This window comes from Pelophylax lessonae (assembly GCF_965119305.1).
Source record: "Pelophylax lessonae genome assembly, chromosome: 10".
Classification (NCBI taxonomy): domain Eukaryota; kingdom Metazoa; phylum Chordata; class Amphibia; order Anura; family Ranidae; genus Pelophylax; species Pelophylax lessonae.
In genome coordinates this window covers 162,969,778-162,975,777 of record NC_138777.1, presented here as the reverse complement: position 1 = coordinate 162,975,777, position 6,000 = coordinate 162,969,778, and the positions used below count along the sequence as shown (strand labels likewise).

At 38.7% G+C, this 6,000-nt stretch overlaps 1 protein-coding gene across 1 annotated transcript in view; it reads left to right on the top strand.

The window, feature by feature from the left end:
• The first annotated feature begins 1,963 nt into the window (after positions 1-1,963).
• Positions 1,964-6,000, top strand: part of EFEMP2 (EGF containing fibulin extracellular matrix protein 2) — a 129,701-nt gene continuing 125,664 nt past the window's right edge. Inside the window, exon 1 of the mRNA XM_082270181.1 lies at positions 1,964-2,292. The gene's annotated coding sequence lies outside the window, so the exon portion shown is untranslated. The remainder of the gene's footprint in view (positions 2,293-6,000) is intronic.

Genomic DNA, 6,000 nt, shown 5'->3' with positions numbered 1-6,000 from the left:
TGTGGAATAGCACTGCACTGTCACTTTAAGAGCACTGGCATCAATCATTAGAGGATGTGATTGATCTATATACCAATCAATTTTTTTTGATGAGACCTTTGCACTTGCTTCTCAGAATGGACTTTCTTCTTTTAATTTTTATTGAATATTATTTTTATGGAGTCACGGATTGCACTTTATTTCAAACACTGGCACTTTTTGCCATATTTTACTTGTGATATATAATATAATAGTATTTGTATCAAACGTTTTATTTATTTAATACCTTCATTACCTATTAAAGTGTAAGTCCACCCTAACAATAAAATCTCTGCATCTATAGACCTCCACGATCTAATACTAACCTATCTAACCCTGTAAAGAAGAAATCACTATACATCACCTTTTTAAAGCCGATCCGACCCGATCTCCAGCGGCAGAAGCTCTGCAGAGGACACGGCAGACAAGGGCTGTGAAATGAATGGGGAGTGACGTCACCCATAGACTTGCAATGGGGCTTCCGTTGTCGGATGTGTCCTCTGCACCCGCCTCCACAGCAAAGCCGCGGCTGACAGCTCAGCATAGGATCGGGTCAGATCGGCTTCAAAAAAGGTATGTATACTGATTTCTTCTTTACAGGGCTAGATAGGTTAGTGTTAGAGCGTGGAGGTCTGTAGATGCAGGGATTTTAGTGTTAGGCCTCTTTCACATGGCCGTTCAGTTTTTTTGTTCCGCTCCGGTGCTTTTTTTTTTTTTTTTTCACGGAGCGGATGACACTTGTGTCATCCGCTCCGTATGTCCTCATATCATCCCAACCATTTGCGGATGATATACGGACATAATGTATGTCTATGGGCATTGCAGATGTCAGCGGATGACACCGCTGACATCCGATTTTGCATCCGTTCCGGTTTTTAAACGGAACAAAAATAGGGTTCTGTTCCGTTCCAAAAAAAATGGAACAGAACTGAAAGCATGAAAATCAGATGTCAGCGGATGGTCACCTGCTGACATCCGCAATCCCATAGACATTCATTCATGTCCGTATATCATCCGCAAAAAAATAGGATGATATACGGACATGCGGAACGCCCGTGTGAAAGGGTCCTTAGGTGGACTTATCCTTTAAAGTTATTTTGTCTTCGGATATATCCAGCACATGTAGATGTAAAAAAGAGTAATGCACTTTATACCATTTGTCTCTTACAAATCAATGCGTCTGCATTGAGAGAGTGCAGCTGCTCTGAGCTTGTTGCTAATTAACATTGCATAGGTGTTATAATATTAGCTTGATATCACACATTGACTATATGTTTTCTATTAGCTAAATTTAGGCTTTAACATCCAGTCTTCTCCTACAAAGAAAAAAAGCATGAAGCATAAAAACGCATCAAAAATGTGCATAAAACATTTTACAAAAAAAAACACTCTACAAAAAAGCACTGAAAAAGACAAGATAATGTGGCAGCACTCATGTGAACCTAGGCTAATAGAGGACACATAAAAGAGTTGTTACAGTAATGGTGGGCAAAAGTAAGCAAGCAGAGTACCTTCTGTACTTCCATCACAGCATCTTTTGAAAAGCTTTAAGGGCTTGGGGCCCCTTACAGTAAAAATGTAAATGGACTTGTGTGTTTAGGTGAAAGGTGTGTGGCGGCTGGGATCATTGGCTGCAGTGGTGTAATAATGCGGTTCTGGTAATATGCTTTAAGGGGAGGAGAGCAGATCTGTGAGCGTGCAAGAGGCTCTGGCTTGCAAGGGGGTCTTTACAAGGTAAGGTCTCACAATATTAAAAGTCCTAGGAACCTCTAGGGGGAAAAGTTGTGACACAGGTCTCTAGGGGTGTGTAAGGGGTGGGGACCCAGATGGGGGTGAACAGCTGGACATAAAAGAGCTGTGTGTCTGTATTTAAGTAAAACCAGGTGTGGGGGGAATTTTACTGGAAAGTAGGGAGGGATTGGCAGAAAGTCAGGAATTTGGAGAAAGGGAGACAGAGAGAAATAGAAGTAGGAGAGTAGAGACACTGAAAGACAGAGTGGGACGTGGTTCCAGGATCAGAGAGGACGGAGAGTGCATGAGATCGAAAAAGTGGGACTCGGAGAAAGAGACAGTCCCTGGCACAGTGTACGAGAAGGAGGAGAAAGCCATACAAAAAGGAAGTGAACAAGGGAGACATTTCAAACAGAAGAGAACATAGAAGAAGGGGGAGAGTGGGATTTTACAGGAGAGAGGGGGGAAATATAGAAGGAATCGGAGCGACTCACAGGACAACTGCGAACAGAAAGGCAATCCGCTGACAGACAAACAAGAACTGTGAGTAATCAGAAATATCACGTCTGGCTATCTATCATGTAATAACTTCTTTGTAACTCTCTTATTGAATGAGCGTACAACTAGTTTTCATATTACTGCATCAATCATGGCAGCTTTAACACAAATGTGATGTGTAGTGAAGCATCTCTGTGATTTCTAGCATAGGGTAAAAAATGTATCGTCATGTACTCATCAAACTAGTAAGGGATCCTGAAGTGCAAGGTCAGCAAAGTAATTAAGTATAACTTTCGATTTTTATGAACAAGACGTACAGGAAAACATGCGACTTATTGTTGTAATGAAATCACCTTCAGGTTTATTCAACTATCTTTGTGTAAAGTTAAGTAAAGTAGTGCAGAGTACAGTAATGCATAGGCGATGGAGATTCTATATAACAATTCCGGAGTGAATTAAAAGCACAAATAGATATATAGACACTTTTATGATATGGCTGTTTTTAGTTAGATTGAGTCGTAAACGATAGATAGATAGATAGATAGATAGATAGATAGATAGATAGATAGATAGATAGATAGATAGATAGATAGATAGATAGATAGATAGATAGATAGATAGATAGATAGATAGATAGATAGATAGATAGATAGATAGATAGATAGATAGATAGATAGATAGATAGATAGATAGATAGATAGATAGATAGATAGATAGATAGATAGATAGATAGATAGATAGATAGATAGATAGATAGATAGATAGATAGATAGATAGATAGATAGATAGATAGATAGATAGATAGATAGATAGATAGATAGATAGATAGATAGATAGATAGATAGATAGATAGATAGATAGATAGATAGATAGATAGATAGATAGATAGATAGATAGATAGATAGATAGATAGATAGATAGATAGATAGATAGATAGATAGATAGATAGATAGATAGATAGATAGATAGATAGATAGATAGATAGATAGATAGATAGATAGATAGATAGATAGATAGATAGATAGATAGATAGATAGATAGATAGATAGATAGATAGATAGATAGATAGATAGATAGATAGATAGATAGATAGATAGATAGATAGATAGATAGATAGATAGATAGATAGATAGATAGATAGATAGATAGATAGATAGATAGATAGATAGATAGATAGATAGATAGATAGATAGATAGATAGATAGATAGATAGATAGATAGATAGATAGATAGATAGATAGATAGATAGATAGATAGATAGATAGATAGATAGATAGATAGATAGATAGATAGATAGATAGATAGATAGATAGATAGATAGATAGATAGATAGATAGATAGATAGATAGATAGATAGATAGATAGATAGATAGATAGATAGATAGATAGATAGATAGATAGATAGATAGATAGATAGATAGATAGATAGATAGATAGATAGATAGATAGATAGATAGATAGATAGATAGATAGATAGATAGATAGATAATGATCTATAATCTATAATGATAGATAATGATCTATGGGGCACTGAAAGGCAAACTAAAGCTGGTCATACTTTAAACTTTCAAATATTCATAGAAAAATCATTCATCAGAACATTCTTTCTTGCCATCATAGAGTCAATTCATTTTGTCCGAAAAGCCTTAAAATTTCATCCAGACTTACTATTTGAATGGGATCCAAGACACATTAAACAGGTTTTATTACAATACGTACACTTTTTCCCAAACGACAACCACATTCACAGTTAGAATTTTGTTTGTTGCGAAAAATAATTTCCTTCCTGTTCTTTTGAATTTTCTAATCACAATGGTTGAAATTGAATGCCAGTTTGACCCCACTAATCAAAAAAATCAAACAAATGTTCCAAAAACAAAAATGGTTTAACAAAATTCTACTGGTGTATGGCAAGCTTTAAACAAGCGTTTCTTGACAAACAAAACAATGCGGCAGGCCTGAGATTTTTACTAGTGGTTGGGAGTTAAAATAGGAAACAAATGCATTTGTACAAGATTGGACACTATTTTGCCAGATGTGAGAAAATATTGTTGTTTGTGCAGCTGCTGAACAATCACAAGTGTGTCCCTATGCAGAGGAGGCTGGGGAACCTTTAGCTTGGGAGGCAAATGCAACCAACTAGCCCTTTCATGGTAGAAAAATATTTATTTGGGCAAAAGAACATGTGCCATGGCACCTCACTGATTAGCAGGCATAGTGAAAGATTGGTGTTCCTAAAAGATATGATTTAATGTAACCCACCTTTTCACATCTTCTAGCATCAGCTTCCTTTGCGGCTCTCAGGGTTTGGTCACATGACACCTCAGAAGAACCCCAAAAGGAAGTTAGACTTGTTTCTGCCAGATGCTGTGTTCTAATGTCTGAACAAGGGCTAGTAGCTATATATATATATATATATATATATATACAGTGGGTACGGAAAGTATTCAGACCCCCTTTTTTCACTCTTTGTTATATTGCAGCCATTTGCTAAAATCATTTAAGTTCATTCTTCTTCCTCATGAATGTACACATAGCTCCCCATACTGACAGAAAAACACAGAATTGTTGACATTGTTGCAGATTTATTAAAAAAGAAAAACTGAAATATCACATGGTCCTAAGTATTCAGACCCTTTGCTCAGTATTTAGTAGAAGCCCCCTTTTGATCTAATACAGCCAGGAGTCTTTTTGGGAAAGATGCAACGAGTCTTTCACACCTGGATTTGGGGATCCTCTGCCATTCCTCCTTGCAGATCCTCTCCAGTTCTGTCAGGTTGGATGGTAAACGTTGGTGGACAGCCATTTTTAGGTCTCTCCAGAGATGCTCAATTGGGTTTAAGTCAGGGCTCTGGCTGGGCCATTCAAGAACAGTCACAGAGTTGTTGTGAAGCCACTCCTTCGTTATTTTAGCTGTGTGCTTAGGGTCATTGTCTTGTTGGAAGGTAAACCTTCGGCCCAGTCTGAGGTCCAGAGCACTCTGGAGAAGGTTTTTGTCCAGGATATCCCTGTACTTGGCCGCATTCATCTTTCCCTCGATTGCAACCAGTCGTCCTGTCCCTGCAGCTGAAAAACACCCCCACAGCATGATGCTGCCACCACCATGCTTCACTGTTGGGACTGTATTGGATAGGTGATGAGCAGTGCCTGGTTTTCTCCACACATACCGCTTAGAATTAAGGCCAAAAAGTTCTATTTTGGTCTCATCAGACCAGAGAATCTTATTTCTCACCATCTTGGAGTCCTTCAGGTGTTTTTTTAGCAAACTCCATGCGGGCTTTTATGTGTCTTACACTGAGGAGAGGCTTCCGTCGGGCCACTCTGCCATAAAGCCCCGACTGGTGGAGGGCTGCAGTGATGGTTGACTTTCTACAACTTTCTCCCATCTCCTGACTGCATCTCTGGAGCTCAGCCACAGTGATCTTTGGGTTCTTCTTTACCTCTCTCACCAAGGCTCTTCTCCCCCGATAGCTCAGTTTGGCCGGACGGCCAGCTCTAAGAAGGGTTCTGGTCGTCCCAAACTTCTTCCATTTGAGGATTATGGAGGCCACTGTGCTCTTAGGAACCTTAAGTGCAGCAGAAATCTTTTTGTAACCTTGGCCAGATCTGTGCCTTGCCACAATTCTGTCTCTGAGCTCTTCAGGCAGTTCCTTTGACCTCATGGTTCTCATTTGCTCTGACATGCATTGTGATCTGGAAGGTCTTATATAGACAGGTGTGTGGCTTTCCTAATCAAGTCCAATCAGTATAATC